The following is a 17840-nucleotide window of genomic DNA, read 5'->3' as shown; positions in this document are numbered from 1 at the left end:
ACGTGCGGACTCTTGTGCTACAGGCTGCCCTGGTAGATTTACCTATCTGCCTATCTGTGCCTAGCCCATTCTACCTAGCACCAAATTACCGCACATGTACACCCCCGGGTTTGACTTCTATTGCCTACCAGCAATTGACTGCCTCAACACCATTACTTTTATAATTCCGTGTTTTTGATACTACCCCTACAATAGGCTGGATCTATACTAGTCTGTATACCCAGCCACTGTGGGGATAATACACGACCGTCGTTTGTCTACCCCCAACGCGGCCTATCTATGCAAATATCTATGCTCCCGAGGAAGCGCTAGTTCAAGCGCGTAACATGTAGAGCAAGCCCTCCATTAACCTCCGGATTACTACCTGGGTTACACAATTCAAGATCGTATCTTTAACTCTGCTTTCTAAATGAAGCTTGTGCATACTGAGACTGTATAACTGTTGTTATAACCCTTGTAGTACCAGCTATTGACTTGATTTCTAATTTTTCCTCTCCTGTACTGAAATTGCTAACTCTGATTTTGCTGAACAGTGTGAGCTTCTGATGCCTTGTACACACCATCGTTTTTCCTAACGTGCAAAAAAGCCGTTGTTTTTCCCGACGTGATTCCTCTCCAGCCTGACTTGCATACACACGTTCAAGCAAAAAAAATCCGACCAAAACGCGGTGACGTACAACGTATGACGGGACTATAAAGGGGAAGTTCCTTTCAGATGGCGAAACCCTTTGGCCTGCTTTTGGGCTGCATACTTGATTCTGAGCATGCATGTTTTTTTCCCCCTCGGAAAAGTATACACACAGCCGTTTTTCGCAACGAGAAAAAGACTGACGGGAAACACGACGAGGAAAAAAAGAGCTGGTTTCATTTTTTTGCGGGCAGTTTCGTCAAAAGAAAACTGCTAGGGAGCATACACACGACTGGTTTTCACGACCAATATAAAAAAATGTCAGTTTTCTCGTCGTGAAAACCGGTCGTGTGTACAAGGCATTACAGTGTGCATTAGAAGCTGCAGCAAATCATATAGCCTGACTTATTTCCTGGCTTTAAAACCTCCATCATCATCTAGCCCTTTTTTTCCCAGACTTACTGACCCTTTCCTGCCCCTTTCAATCGAGGCTCAACATTACCAGTCATCCAGACTGATTAACACCCATCAAGGCATTTTTGCATAATCCCTCCCAAGAGTCAACCCATTGCTTACACTAGAGCTGAGGGCTTGAGAAAGAGTACAGGGATGTTATCAAGAAGTTATACATAGCCCTCTGTCAGCTTTTCCCACCAGCCATGCCCTGCCTGCCTTGCATAGAGAAGGACAGACACCGAGTGATGTCATCATTGGGTCTAAAATAAAGTATGTAATGAAAATATTTTATTTAGGAATTTCATTGGTATGTTGATAACAGGGGATAGAATAGAACTCAAAATATCCGCAGATTAAAATTCAGCTTTTAGTGATGCGTGGATCATTACAAAAATATTAAGTGGGAGCTATTACTAATGGCAGTTTTACTAATTACTATTACCAATGGCATATTTACTAATTACTATTACTAATGGCAGTTTATTCTCACCTTTCCACTAATGGTACTATTTCTCACCAGTGTCGGCATCTTTTCGTATATTCTGGTTTTCGGCATGCACAGGAGGCCATAATTCCTGCACACAAGGATTGGGCTGGCCGCTGTAAGCTGAGATATGCATGTGCAGCTTCGTTTACCTGCTGGGGGGATGCTACAGACAGGCAGGTAAGTGTATTTTATTGAAGAAAAGACAACCTTCTCACTCGCAGCAAACAACAGTGTAACTTTATTTGTTACTTTGCAAGCTGTAATTGACAGTTTACTAGGCTATCAATTACAAACCCTTGCCTGCCCTCTGATACTGTCCTGTCCACCTCTGTGATACTGCTTAGTGCCCTCCTTCAAGTCACTGCTGAAAAGAAGTCCACCAACTACCCTCTTCTGCACCACTACCTGCAGCTGGCAATGCAGCTCCAGATAGGAAAACCCAATATCTAGCCCACTTTCACCCAGTTTCACCCAGTTCAAGAAATACAGCACAAGGAGCTTATTTATTATTAAGTCTGAGCAATAAATTAGCTACTGAAAGGGGTTTGATCCGAGACCTGATGGTGTCCGTTATGCTTTATCAAGAAACATGTTAACTTTTCATGTTAGCATTGTTATACAATTTGCATATTGTCTAAATTGTGCACTTATTGTTGGGGTTTGAGTATTTAGGGACATTTATATCTTGAATATTTGTTTTTATATGTTTGTTATGCAGTGCTATTCAGAACTCCTCAAATACAGCAAGTATGTTTATATCTTATTTTGAATGTGTGATTTTTCCAACCATTGACCCTGCAGCATTTTATTCTAAACTCTGATGTTGGGCTATGTTTGCTCTCATTGACTGCTACTGGGTGGGCATTTTTATTTTCTCCATCTGACTAAAGACACAGAGCAATTTTCTTTCCACCGCCTACAAATGGTGAGGCATTTATTGTAGAGAGGCATTTATTGTACTGACAAAAGATGCCGTTAATTTTTCCTCCTACTGACCGGTGATGGAGCGCACTTTTTCTTCCACTGAATATCAATATGAAATCATTTTTTCAACACCCATTGATCTTAGCAAGCGGCTTGTTATGGTGGCAGACACAGAAGAGGAGGAGCCAAGATCACCAGTGAGGGGCTCCAGAAGAGTAGATTTGGGACTGCTTTGTGCAATACACAGGGCAGGTATGTATAACATGTTTATTATTTTAGGTAAAAAAAAAAAGCAAAATACCAACCTAATCGTTCTCTTCGCTCCTCCCAAGACCTCCGGCTCTCTAACTCCCTTGTCACCTTATCCCATACTCGCCTCCAGGACTTATCCAGACAGAGCCTCTTTCATCCTCTGGAATGCTCTACCCCAATCTGTCTGACTTTCTCCTACTTTGTCCACTTTCAGACAATCCCTGAAAATCTCTTCAGAGGAGCCTATCTGTCCCCACCTACTGTAACAACTCTCCATTTATTTTCTCCATCAGCACTTCCCCACAGTTGTTACCTCTTGTATCTCCTGACCTTCACTTTTAGATTGTAAGCTCTGAAGAGCAGAGCCCTCTGATTCCTACTGAAATAAAGTGTATTGTAATTGTACTGTCTACCCTCAAGTTGTAAAACGCTATATAAATCCTGTATATTATTAATAAAAATAATAATATTTTATCCTAAGGTTTATGTGTGTCTGTTAATATCTTGGAGCAATATAATTACAGAGTATTTTGTGGGTAGGACAGTGTCAAACATGTGCAGTTTGTGTACTGTAAAGAGACTCAGACTCTATTTAACTTTGTTTCTCTAAACCACTTTTAATATTCAGTGCTTTGTAGCCACACCCAATTTTTACCGCCACCCTATAGGACCTTCTTCTCTCTTGTGCCTGGAAGAAACAACTGAAAGCTTGTTTTTTTTTTATCATGTCTGCTAGCATAGCTTTGGTAACTTTGAAAAAGGCTATGGGTAAGCTTATACTAAATTTGAATTGCTTTTATTGGTCTAGTACTGTCTGCTGCTGTAATGTGTGTGTAACACACTGCATTGTTACTGATTGCAGGTTTTAAATTGGCCACAAGATGCTCTGCAGTTTAGTTGGTTCAGGAACTAGTATAGCAATGCTAAGAATGTTGGAACTTGTATGCAGCAGGCAGGACTTCTTCACTCAGATAAGCTGGAATAGAACTACAGATCCCACTTGAGAGAGGAAGGACATGTGTGGGAGGGGAGTGCTGATTCATGAGACCACAGGCCATATCAGATTGAGGCAGAGGTTCAAGCACCAACATGTGTAGGCGGAATGGGGTGTGACCAGCCCTTTGCAAAGATCAACTTTCAGATAGTCAGTAATTTCATAGGATGCTGATGAGGTCACCAGTGGGGGTTTTGGGTATTAGCAAGGATCATTGCCACACTTTCTGGCTATTCTTTCAGAATACAAAAAAAAATATATAATTTTAAAAATGTTAGGGTTTGACTTCCCTGTCCTCTTTTTAAAAAGCATTATCATTACCACTAACAATCTTTAGATCTTTGGATTAAGGGATGAGTCATTATAATGCTGATTACTAGGGATGAGCTGCCATCAGTAAGTAATTGTTCATTGTGGTTGACATCGATCTGGAGGGATGATGTGATTGATGATGGATTTACATTGTGGGACTTATTTCGTTTTATTTTCTTTATTTTTTGTTAAAGGATATGTCAGTTTGTTTCCTATTTTTACAGGATTTATATAGCACCAACAGTTTAAGCAGCGCTTTACAACATAAGGGCAGACAGTACAATTACAATACCATTCGATACAGTAGGAATCAGAGGTTTACATCTTTTTTTTCTTGTAAATGAGTGGGTACTACATTTCTCTTACTCATTCACATGAGGGGCCCCCTTATTGTCAATGTGCTTACAGACTAAAAAAAAACTACCTTCAGACCCCTACAAACACTAGGCCAGGGTTGTGTGGGAGAGACCCTTATCCTCAACAACATCGGGACAAGGGGCCAGATTTAGGTACCTGCGCCGCGGCGTAATGTATCCCGTTTACGTTACACCACCGCAAGTTTTCAGCGTAAGTGCCTGATTCTCAAAGCACTTGCCTGTAAACTTACGGCGGTGTAACATAAAGGCGTCCGGCGCAAGCCCGCCTAATTCAAATGGGGCGTGTACCATTTAAATTAGGCGCGCTCCCGCGCTGGACGTACTGCGCATGCTTCGTTTGGAAATGCCCACCGTGCTTTGCGCGAAGTGACGTCATTTTTTTGAATGGCGACGTGCGTAACGTACTTTCGTATTCCCGGACGTCTTACGCAAAAAAAATTTTTTTTTAATTTTAACGCGGGAACGACGGCCATACTTTAACATGGCTCGTCTAAATTTAAGCAATGTTAAAGCAGCCGTAACTTTGCGACGGGAAAAAATTACTAGCGACGACGTTACGAACCCGAAAACCTTTGTGGATCGCCGTAAATGCTCATTTGCATACCCGACGCAGGAAAACGACGCAAACTCCACCCAGTGGCGGCCGAAGTATTGCAGCCTAAGATCCGAAGGCGTACGAAGCCGTAAGCCTGTCGGATCTTAGCCAAAAGCCGTCGTATCTTGTTTGTGAATCACAAATTAAGATACGACGCGGCAAATTTGAAAATACGCCGGAGTATCAGTAGATACTCCGGCGTATCTCGTCTGTGAATCTGGCCCAAGGTGCTTTGCCAGGGAGCTCCCCTGGAGAAGTGCTCCCCTATGCTGTAGGCATGTCATCTGGTTTAGTTCAGGAACGGAGGGCACAGCCTTATTCTCCTCCCATTCCTGGCTTGCTAGGTTGCATGCTCGGATGAGGGTCTGGTATAGATTATAGTGTAGACTCCATGCTTTTTTTTCTTATTTTTTTGCATGGGGTTCCCACTTAAAATCTTTTCCAGACTTAAAGGGAATGTAAAGGTTCGTTTTCTATTTTCTAAATAGGTTCCTTTAAGCTAATGCATTGTTGGTTCACTTACCTTTTCTTTTGATTTCCCTTCTAAATGTTTATTTTCTTTGTCTGAATTTCTCACTTCCTGTTTCTCCTCAGTAAACTTCACACCATCATCCGAGCGGTGTTTAGTCAGCCAGAACAGCTCACTGAGGAGGAACAGGAAGTGAGAAATTCAGACAAAGAAAACAAAGAAAAAAAAACATTTAGAAGAGAAATCTAAGGAAACGGTAAGGCCGCGTACACACGGTCGATCCAAACTGATGAGAATGGTCCGTTGGGCCGTTTCCATCGGTTCACCGCTGAAGTGGCCTGACGGTCTGATGTGCGTACACACCATCATTCCAAAAAAACGATCGGGTCAGAACGCGGTGACGTAAAACACACGACGTGCTGAAAAAAACGAAGTCCAATGCTTCCAAGCATGCGTCGACTTGATTCTGAGCATGCGCAGGTTTTGAACTGATGCTTTTCTGTACTAACCATCGGTTTGGACCGATCGGTCAGCGGTCCATCGGTTCGATTTTAAAGCTTGTTTTAAAATTTTGGACCGAAGGACAACAGACCGATGGGCCATACACGCAGTCGGTTTGGACCGATGAAACTGAACTTCGGTCCATTATCATCGGTTTGGAACGACCGTGTGTACGCGGCCTAAGTGAACCAACAATGCACTAGCTTACAGGAACCTATTTAGAAAATTAAAAACAAACCTTTACAACCCCTTTAAAGGTTCTGGTATAACATTTGAGTGGGGGACCCCAGACCATGTTTCATTTTATTTTCGTGTGGGGTTTACCTTAATATTCTGTTCCCTCATTAACATCTATATCAGACCATCATCTAGGATTAGGGATGAGCTTCGAGTTCGAGTCGAACTCATGTTCAACTCGAACATTGCCTGTTCGCCTGTTCAGGGAACAATTTGGGGTGTTCGCGGCAAATTCGAAAAGCCGCAGAACACTCTGTAAAAGTCTATGGGAGAAATCTAAAGTGCGAATTTTAAAGGCTAATATGCAAGTTATTGTCCTAAAAAGTGTTTTGTGGACCTGGGTCATGTCCCAGGGGACATGTATCAATGCAAAAAAAGTAAAAGAAACTGCAGTTTTTTCGGGAGCAGTGATTTTAATAATGCTTAAAATGAAACAATAAAAGTGAAATATTCCTTTAAATTTCGTTCCTAGGTGGGGTGTATAGTATGCCTGTGAAGTAGCACTTGTTTCCCGTGCTTAGAACGGGTCTGGTATGGATATTAAGGGGAACCCCACGTCAAATAAGAAAAAATGACGTGGGGTTCCCCCCAAATATCCATTTCAGACCCTTCAGGTCTGGTATGGATTTTAAGGGGAACTCCACCCCAATTTTTTTTTAAAAATGGCGTGGAGTTCCCCCCAAAAATCCACACCAGACCCTTGATCCGAGCACGCAACCTGGCAGAGCTGGGCCTGGTAATTGAATTTGGGGGGATCCCCACGCTTTTTTCTTTATGAATGACTTTTTTCTGTAGTGCCGGGAGCCGACAATTCATTATAGCTGGGAGTGGTTTTAAATGACTTTTTCTCCTTCAGAAATTACACTTTGTGCAGGGACAGTTCTAAGCATGGGAAACACAGGCATACTATACACCCCCCCCCCGGTACGAAATTTAAAGGAATATTTCACTTTTATTGTTTCACTTTAAGCATTATTCAAATCACTGCTCCTGAAAAAACATCTGTTTTTTAAACTTTTTTTTGCATTGATACATGTGCCCTGGGGCAGGACCCAGGTCCCCAAACACTTATTAACCAATGTAATGCATGCCTGCTCCTGATGAGCGACCAACAGTCGCGAAACGCGTAGAGCTCTATACCTCATGCATTAATGTATTATCACTGCAGTGTCATGCGATGTAATTTCCATTTTAATATGTGATATCTATTTTATGTCTCAATAATATAGTACAGCTCGCTGTACTCATTGCATTTATATATTTGGGTCACTGCCCATGTACCTTGTCCCCCACCTAATCTGTGAAACATATATGTTTATCTATTTCTTCAATAGTGCAATATAGTCATGGACGGTGCATTATGTGAAAGTAATAAAATATTTAAACCTATTCCAGATTTATTATCTTTGATTCATTCCCCCCATTTATTGCAAACAGTTTCCCGCACATGCTTCATTTAAAGTCCCGCACTTGTTTCTCTTTTCTATACCTAATTAGGGATGGAGGTAATTGACCCATTACCTCATTTAAAGTCCCAACCAACCCTCCCCCCGCCCACTTTATATACCATAACTAGGGATGGAAGCATGTATTTTACGGGACTACATTTTTGTCTATTTTGTGTTAATATCCAGTACTGCATTATTGTTGTTTTTCTAAGTGCTAGCAGCAATGTGCTTACAACTGTTTCATTAGTATCTGTCACATTTTGAGTACGGCTGGGTATTTTGGGCCATTCCACATCTGTTCACAGGTTCCCTGGCGCTGTCTGGCTAAGGGTGTTGGCACCTCCGGCCCCCTGTGGGGTGTGGTCCTATCCGGGGCAGCAACACTCACTGCACACGCTCTCCGTCCTGTGCTCCGAAGACGCACGGACGGATGGGCGGGCAGTGCGTGTCGATGTCACGCCTCCATCACCTGACACGGAACTAGGTCTCCGTGCGGTGTATTGGTATACCATCCACGAGGGGTTACAGGAGTCAAACGGCGCCGCATCATTGGGCGGTTACCCCGCACCAATGCAGACGCCTCCCTTCTCCTCCCCCTCGTATGCGTGTCTCTGGGCGGGTAACATTGGGGGGGTGGTCCCTATAAGAGGGTGTATCCTATGGCAGGTACAGGCATTTGGCTCTTCACATGTCATCACTCCATGCAGCACACTCGGAACTCACAGGTGATCCTCTTCCTCTCTCCTATACCTCACCACACCCAGTACCTTCACCTCACTTTACTATCTTCATATTCCCATTTCTCCTTGTCTTTCTTCCCCATCCCCCTTTTTTCTCCTTTTTTTCTCTTTCCTTTTCTTTTTTCTCTTTTCCTTCTCCTTTGCTTGTTTTCCTCCCCCCTTCCCCCCTTTTCCTTTTCATCATATCTCCATATCCCATTCAAACATAATACATTCTTCATTTATTTCCAATACAGCCATCATTCCTTACCGACCACAGTGCATTCAATACACCATGCCTCATGCCTGTGCCACCTGGGTGCGCTCTCCTGACGGGCCCTGCACCCCTCATTCTCCAGCCCTAGTCCCCGGCAGTGACCACCCCAATCCTGGGGTCCATCCGGAGCTTCACTCTAGTGCCGGCGGCAATCGGCAACCTGGTGAGTACCATCTGGGGCTTCTTGATGAGTCCTCAGCCCCCACAAATGTTGGATGCCCCGTTTAACCAGCTATGTGCTTATGTCGTTCCAGATAACCAATGTAATGCATGCCTGCTCCTGATGAGCGACCAACAGTCGCGAAACGCGTAGAGCTCTATACCTCATGCATTAATGTATTATCACTGCAGTGTCATGCGATGTAATTTCCATTTTAATATGTGATATCTATTTTATGTCTCAATAATATAGTACAGCTCGCTGTACTCATTGCATTTATATATTTGGGTCACTGCCCATGTACCTTGTCCCCCAACTAATCTGTGAAACATATATGTTTATCTATTTCTTCAATAGTGCAATATAGTCATGGACGGTGCATTATGTGAAAGTAATAAAATATTTAAACCTATTCCAGATTTATTATCTTTGATTCATTCCCCCCATTTATTGCAAACAGTTTCCCGCACATGCTTCATTTAAAGTCCCGCACTTGTTTCTCTTTTCTATACCAAACACTTATTAGGACAATAACTTGCATATTAGCCTTTAAAATGAGCACTTAAGATTTCAAACCTTCGAGTCCCATAGACTTTAATTGGGTTCTTAAGTTTACACAAACTTTTGGTCTGTTTGCAGGTTCTGGTGTGAACCAAACGGGGGGGTGTTCGGCTCATCCCTATCTAGGATAATTTCTGGTATAGATCCTTCATCTATACTATATACTCATCTAGGATAAAGGTCTGTAATATGTAAAAGGAATCCCTAGCCTGTGTAATTTGTTTGACAATATTTTGCCTATTAGCCTAGAACATGGGTGCTTGACCTGCGGGCCTCCAGCTGTTGTGAACCTACAAGTCCCTCCTTGCCTCTGCCTCTGCAATTGGGAGTCATGCTTGTAACTGTCAGCCTTGCAATGCCTCATGGGACTTGTAGCTTTGTAACAGTTGGAGGGACACAGGTTGAGCACTCATGGAAGAAGGTTTTTAACAACAGCAGTAATGTTCACTGAACCTGCCTGAAACCAAATCCAGGTATGTTCTTTGTACCCCACTGATGATTGTGTCCTCTGGCACCCTCTGCTATGTCATCTTCTGGCTCCTGTATCATTGCGCTCTAGTTTATTGACACGTTTAGCTGTGCACAGTTCCTTCTCCTTTAAACATCTCTTTGCACTCACACTTGTTAGAGGGCTGGATTTAACCATCTGCCACTGATAAACAACTGTTTCAGTTCTGAATCCTTCCTTTACCACCAAACCAGAGCAAGTATATGTATACTGTATTAGGGATCCTGACATTTCAGTAACTGCACACTTGTTCTTGACCCTTGTGTTTTTTAAGCAGTGAAGAAAGATTAAGGGCTTGTGTTTATGGGCAAATACATTACGTTTTCAGGTGCATACAGTCTGTCTTTCTGAGTTCTTATACAGATGTTTCTGACCTCCTTCTGCAATCTGCTTTTGCAGCTTTATAGGGCATGAAAAGCCAAGCAAAAGCTGCACGTATACAAGCCCTGAGGATAAAACCTCTAAGCATGTTCTTTCAGAAACCAAATAAAAGTCAATATAGCAGGTGCTCAACTCCTCACCAGAGGGGTGAACCTCAGTGACAAAAGACAGGAAAACCAAGCTTGATCATTGATGTGTTTATAGCTTGTAAAGTTGTATAGCCTATACACCTCTAACGGAAATAAACAAGGAATTTTCTGTACCAATTGTGAGTAAAGAATCAATTATTTGAGGATTTGGCACTTCAACACAAGAAACACTTGTTTTTTTTTTTTTATTTCTCAGGAGGAAAATATAGTCACAGGTATATGTATATAGCAGGAAGACAAAACTGGTAAAATTAAACTAATAAAGTTTGCAGTATATACAGTATATCCTTTTAAACAGCCTTTTTCAACCAGGGTGCCCAGGCACCCTGGGGTGCCTTGAGGTTTCTTCAGGGGTGCCTTGAAAACTTGTCTAAAAATTAAAAAAATATTGTATTAGGTGGATCAAGCCTTTTTTTGGACTTTTTGAATTTGGTGCTGGGCTTCATGCCCATGCACCATGGCTCTCACAGGGAATGGAGCCCTCGGGACATTGATAGATCGAGCAGAGGACACAGCCCACGGACACAGCGGAAAGACATCGCAGGATCCTGGGGACAAGGTAAGTAACTTTCCCAGGATATTGCGATGCAATCCTGAGTGTGGCTCATTACTGATTTTGGTAATGAAAATTTACCCCGAGCTACACTCGTGATTACTGCCAGGGAGGTTAAATCAGACTATTAGCACAATGATTCTTAAAGTGGTAGTAAAGCCATTTGTTTAACTTGTACCAACAGGTGAGTCTGTAATATGGCTTACCAGTAGGTACCGTTTCAGAGTTTAGGGGATACTCACATTGAATGCAGCTCGTGACATCACCGGCGCATGCACTCTGAAGGTCTGGCATACCGTGCTGGACCTTCAGATTTCTGTGCCGCAGCCGGGGGGTTCTGCACAAATAATCGGGAGTGACGGCATCACGGTCCTGGCCACTCATACACCCCTAAACCTGCAAACCCATAAGGAAAACTTGAGGAAGATGAAACCCCTGTCAGCAGTGAAAGCGCATCTGATGGGCTTTGTTTGCAAGTATTTCATAATGTGCTAATATTTGATGCATACAAGCACAGTATAGAGTAATATAAAGTAATTGTGCAAAACATTCATATATAAACAATATGAAGACACATAAACATCAAAAAGTGCAAATAATGGTGCTGAGTGATCAAATCTTAACTAAGAAGATGACGCTGGAAAAAATAGTGTCAAAGTCCAAATGTGAAAGTGACAGATAGGCTGCTGTGAATGGGTGTCCACTAATCCCAGAGGAAATGGAAACTCCACCAAAGACACCAGTATGGTCTCCCAGAACTCTCACCTCAATGAGGGAAAAATAGAGCGGTCAGTACATCAAACTCCACCTCACGGCAGTCTCCTCAATGTCTCCTGATACCAACGGGTGTGAACCTGATGGCTGAATGTAGTACCTGGAAGGTCTCAAGCCAGGGAAACAAGAGGGACAAAAGAGGGCCTCCAATGGGGTAGTATAAAGTAAAATAGGACATTTACTGAAAACAAGTTGCGCTTACATAAAAACCATAAAAACGAGCATGTAAACAAACAGTGGCGTCCTCTGTGCTGTCTCACGTCACTCCTGGTGTACGTCTTGTCCTACGGCCAATCGGCTGTGACCCAGCCACTGCCTTTAACCTGCACATGTATACCAAGAGAGTATCAGGACCAGGAAATAAATGAGTATTGGCCGTAGGACAAGACGTACACCAGGAGTGACGTGAGATGGCGCAGAGGACGCCACTGTTTGTTTACATGCTCATTTTTATAGTTTTTATGTAAGCGCAACTTGTTTTCAATAAATGTCCTATTTTACTTTATACTACACCATTGGAGGCCCTCTTTTGTCCCTCTTGTTTCCCTGGCTTGAGACCTTCCAGGTATTACATTCAGCCATCAGGTTCACACCCGTTGGTATCAGGAGACATTGAGGAGACTGCCGTGAGGTGGAGTTTGATGTATTGACCGCTCTATTTTTACCTCATTGAGGTGAGAGTTCTGGGAGACCAGACTGGTGTCTTTGGTGGAGTTTCCATTTCCTCTGGGATTAGTGGACACCCATTCACAGCAGCCTATCTGTCACTTTCACATTTGGACTTTGACACTATTTTTTCCAGTGTCATCTTCTTAGTTAAGATTTGATCACTCAGCACCTTTATTTGCACTTTTTGATGTTTATGTGTCTTCATATTGTTTATATATGAATGTTTTGCGCAATTACTTTATATTACTTTATTTGATCTATTTTGTTTTTGTGTATACACCACTCAGTTTTTGCTGCAATTATTTTCACTGTATACTAGGAAGACATTACCCACTTAGTAGCGCAGAAGCTCACACATATTGATATACAAGCACATTATGCCACTGCCTTGCAGGAGATTTTTTCTAAATGCTGTGGTTTACTGCCGCTTTAAGTGAGCAAAATATGTTACATACTTATAGACCAACAAAGCTGTTTGTTATATATAATAGCATTGTAACGTTGTAACCTTCTGGTAGGTCCATAATCTCTAGCAGTGGAGGCTGGTGCTCAATTTTCTGAGGAGCGGCAGCAAACAAACCACCCAACCCCCCGTTCAGTCAGTCGGTCGAATAATCAAACCCCACCCTATCGCTCGGCGAACAAACCCCCCCTTTTACTCATAAAAACTAAAATGGAAAGCTGTACCAATGAAAAAAATTCAATGGTTGTAATGACATCCAGAGGCTGGTATGTCAAAAACAATACACACTCAGCAAACCAAGCCAGAGGTGTCCAGATGAAATATGAATTAAATAATCCCAATATAACATCCAGATTAAAAATGCTAGTACTAATCAATAGCTAGACTGCAGTGGGCTAATCTAAAAGTGATGACATAGTCCACAAAATTGATATTGAATGACAAGTTGCATGTAGAATATATCAATGGGAAGTTCAGTTCCATGCATAACACCCGGTGAATCACAAACACGGATAGAGGTGCCCACCACCATATTAAGATGTCTGCTTACCAGAAATCAAGTTTATACAGCAGTCGGCTGTGACCCAGCCACGGCCTTTAACTAGCACGTGTATACCAAGAGAGTATCAGGACCAGGATATAAATGAGTATAATACGTTCCTTTCAGTCACAGACAATCCGTGCGGCCAATATAATAGCTCAAAAGAAGGAAGGAAACGAACCATAGTGTAATACCGTAAGGTATATTTATATAAAAAAAGGTAATGCACTTACATATAGTTGGATTAAAAACAGCATAAAATTGTTGCAGGCCGGCGCATACAGAAGCCTGTCCTCCTCTGCTACAGCGTGGTGATGTCAGAACTTCGGACCCATACGCGTTTCGTCACAGCAGACTTTATCAATGGGGATAGGGCAATGTACTGACACACCACTTAAATAGACCAAGCCTTGTTGTGAGATGCGAGGATCGGGTCAAAAAGCACCATATTAAATATGGGCATAGACGCCAGTAACAGCTCAGAGAGCTAATTACGGCAAATAACAACAAAATTAACACCATGTAAAAACAACAAAACAAATTACTAAATGGTAGAGCAACCCACGACCACTTAAAAAATTAACTAATTCCTCAGATAGATAGCTCGGCCAGACCAGATGGTGTCACCAGACCACTCCTGATTACTAACATGGATGTTACATCTCAGTGAACACTCCAAGTGAACAAAATATGCACAAAATTAACCCATGATCTAAATTAATATCTGTGCAATAAATTTAATATTTTATATATATTGTACATATTCTATATAAATTATAAATAACCATCCAATAAATTAACCATTAAAAATTATTAATGTTAATTTAAAAAAATCTAAATCTGTGCAATAAATATATATGAGATCCTATATATTAATGTATATATGGTCTATATAAATAACCATCCAAATAAATACATTTTAAATTAAATTAGGAAAAATTAAACATTAATTAATTAAATGTATTAGTGTAAAAAGTGCTAGTGCTAATGGTAAAGTGCCCAAAAAATAAATCTTAAATCAAAATTAAAAATATTAAATTAATGAAAATTATTAATATCTTAATAAAGGGGTAATTATTAGTTACATATATAATAAACCTTTGTTAAGACCCATCCTGGTATCACACATCGAGTTTACACATTATGTATTGTTGATAAAAGCATTGACATCAGTCTCTATGTTCAACCCATAGGGGGCGTAGGTCTTTAGCCTATGGATCCAAGCCATCTCCATTTTAGAGATCTTTCTGACTAGTAAGCTTCCCCTCAAATGTGGCTTATACTTATCAATCCCTAACAATAGGGTTCTAGACGGATCTCTATTATGTTTTAAAAGATAGTGCTTGGATACCGAATGGTTTTTAAATCCCATTTTTATATTGGTAATGTGCTCATTGAGGTGGGCTTGTAGGGGACAATTAGTTCGCCCCACATATTGCAGGCCACGCAGGCACTGCAACATGTAGACCACACCAGTGGTAGCACATGAAATACAGGGCTTAATAGTGAACTGTCTCTGTGTGGCAGTAGACGTAAAGGTTGTAAGCCGTCTTTCCATAGAGGAATTAAGGGAACAGACCCTACATCTCCTGCACTTGTAGTATCCAGTTAATTGGTCAAAGAAACCTTGTGTGGTAACCGGTGGATTAAGCACATTGGGGACCACCTGATTACGTAGGGACGAAACCCCACAAAAGATCACCCTTGGTCTCTTTAATATGGCATCATTGGTAACAATGTGCCAATGTTTGTCAATTAATTTCTTAATACTCCTATGTTGCAAGGAGTAGGATTTTATTGAGGGAACTCCTCCTTTTTGCTCGCCTGTCCACCTACCAGCCCCGCACTTACCCCATCCAGGTCTCGGGCAGCTTTGTCGGCTTTCCCCTGCATCTCCTCCTCAGTGGCTTCCCCCCTGATTGGCCGGTATGACAACAGGAAGACAATAACAAATATTAATTTGCTATTATCACATAAGTGGGCAAAGGTCCACCCTTTTTTGAAGCCAATTAGAGCCTAAAGCTCTAATTGTGTGCTTCAGAAAAAAAACATTGAAATCCATTCGTCCAGCACCCTGCATGTAGATTAGGGGCTGGGCGCATGGATTAGGGGGGCAGCGCCCCCTCTCTAACCAAGCCTCTAGCCAAGTCCATGCAAATGATGCAACCAATGCAGTGGTGATGATCAGGCTTCGTAGGGCATCCCTAGGGGCAACCATTTGATGTATGTGTTAATGGAAAGATATTCTCTAACTTACTGGAAAATAATTCCTGGGAAAGAATTTGTTGATGGACAGAGATTCTCTAACTTCATGGGAAATAAAAAAATATCACCATGTATGTACCACTAACATCTGTAGTCTGGGTTGGAGCGAATGTCCCTGCAGTGCAGCAATGCATTCAAATACAAGCAGACCATGGGCCTGATTTACTATGCTATGTGCGCTGCGCTGGTTCATGCGTTAATTAGTACTCCGGGTGGAGGCTTAATTGGGCGCATGAACCAGCGTAGCAGCCGGCGCATTGAAACTAATATGTAAAGCCGCGCCGAACTCCCTATAGAAGTCTATGGGAGAAATCAAAAGTGTTCATTTTAAAGGCTAATCTGCAAGTTTTGTCCTAAAAAGTGTTTGGGGACCTCAGTCCTGTCCCAGGATACATGTATCAATGCTTTTTTTATTTTTTAAAACGGCCGTTTTTTCGGGAGCAGTGAAATTAATAATTCTTAAAGTGAAACAATAAAAGTGAAATATTCCTTTAAATTTCGTACCTAGGGGGGGTGTAATGTCAGCATGTGAAATAGCGCATTTTTCCCGCACTTAGAACTCCCCCTGCACAAAGTGACATTCAGAAGGAAAAAAGTCATTTAAAAATTCACACGCGGCTATAATGAATTGTCGGCTCTGACAATTCTAAAGGGATTCATTCATAAAACAAACAAAAAAATGAGTGTGACACGGCGGGAACTTCTTCTCCGGGCGGCGCGATTGAAATTGAATTCCCCCGCTGTGTGACGCTCTGTGACCCCGCCCCCCTCTGACGCACATGACCTTCTAAGGAGTTTACTTGTGGCGTCAGAGGGGGGCGGGTCCCAGGAGCGGGAACACGACGGCCAAATCAAATTCAAACGCTGGGTCCGGGGACGAGAAGGCTGGCGGACCGAGAAGAAGACCGGAGAAGACACAAGATGCGAGGAGGCTGGCGGAAGGACGGAGAAGAAGACAGGACAAGACAACGGGCAAGATGCGTGACCAGAAGGCTGAAGGACGGACGGAGAAGATAGAAGAAGACGTCGGGCAAGATGTGGACGAGAAGACCCGAGAAAGAAGCAGCGGAAGAAACCCGAAGGAAAGAAGAAAATAAGATTTTATTAAAAGATTTGTCAAAAACCGGCTACTGTCATTTTTAACACTTTGACATTTTTTTTGGGGTGAAATGGTAGAGGTACAATGTACCCCATTACCATTTCACATAGGGGGGGGGGCAGGATCTGGGGGTCCCCTTTGTTAAAGGGGTCTTCCAGATTCTGATAAGCCCCCCGCCCGCATACCCCCACAACCACCGGGCAAGGGTTGTGGGGATGAGACCCTTGTCCCCATCAACATGGGGACATCCTCCCCATGTTGAGGGCATGTGGCCTGGTGCGGTTCAGGAGAGGGGGGGGCCGCACTCTGTCCCCCCCTCTTTTCTGCGGCCGGCCAGGTCAACGTGCTCGGATAAGGGTCTGGTGTGGATTTTTAGGGGGACTCCACGCCATTTTTTTTTTCAATTTGGGGTGGAGTTCCCCTTAAAATCCACACCAGACCTGAAGGGTCTGGTATGGATATTTGGGGGGACCCCACGCCATTTTTTGGGGTTTTTTTTACGGCGGGGTTCCCCTTAATATCCATTCCAGACCTGAAGGGCCTGGTAATTTAATTTGGAGGGACCCCCTTTTTTTTTTTTTTTTTTTTTTTAATGAGCAATGACTCTATTCTTTATAGCCATGAGTACTTTAACCACTTGCCCACCGGGTTAATTCTGGCACTTCTCTCCTTCATGTGAAAATCACAATTTTTTTGCTAGAAAATTAATCAGAACCCCCAAACATTATATATTTTTTTTTAGCAGACATCCTAGGGAATAAAATGGCAGTCATTGCAATACTTTTTGTCACACCGTATTTGCGCAGCGGTCTTACAAGCGCACTTTTTTTGGATAAAAATCACTTTTTTGAATTAAAAAATAAGACAACAATACATTTTGCCCAATTTTTTTATATATTGTGAAAGATAATGTTACGCCGAGTAAAATGATACCCAACATGTCACGCTTAAAAATTGCGCCCGCTCGTGGCATGGCGTCAAACTTTTACCCTTTAAAAATCTCGATAGGCGACGTTTAAAAAATTCTACAGGTTGCATTTT

At 42.3% G+C, this 17840-nt stretch overlaps 1 long non-coding RNA gene across 1 annotated transcript; it reads left to right on the top strand.

Annotated features, from left to right (window-relative positions):
- Nucleotides 1–8058: 8058 nt before the first annotated feature.
- On the top strand, nucleotides 8059–9243 carry LOC120935363. The gene is made up of 3 exons (XR_005748433.1): nucleotides 8059–8405; nucleotides 8657–8839; nucleotides 8931–9243. It is a non-coding gene; the product is annotated as an uncharacterized LOC120935363 (long non-coding RNA).
- Nucleotides 9244–17840: the final 8597 nt, after the last annotated feature.

Source organism: Rana temporaria, chromosome 4 (assembly GCF_905171775.1).
Source record: "Rana temporaria chromosome 4, aRanTem1.1, whole genome shotgun sequence".
Taxonomy (NCBI): Eukaryota; Metazoa; Chordata; class Amphibia; order Anura; family Ranidae; genus Rana; species Rana temporaria.
Note: the sequence above shows the minus strand (reverse complement) of the source record. Positions and strands in the feature narration are given on the sequence as shown.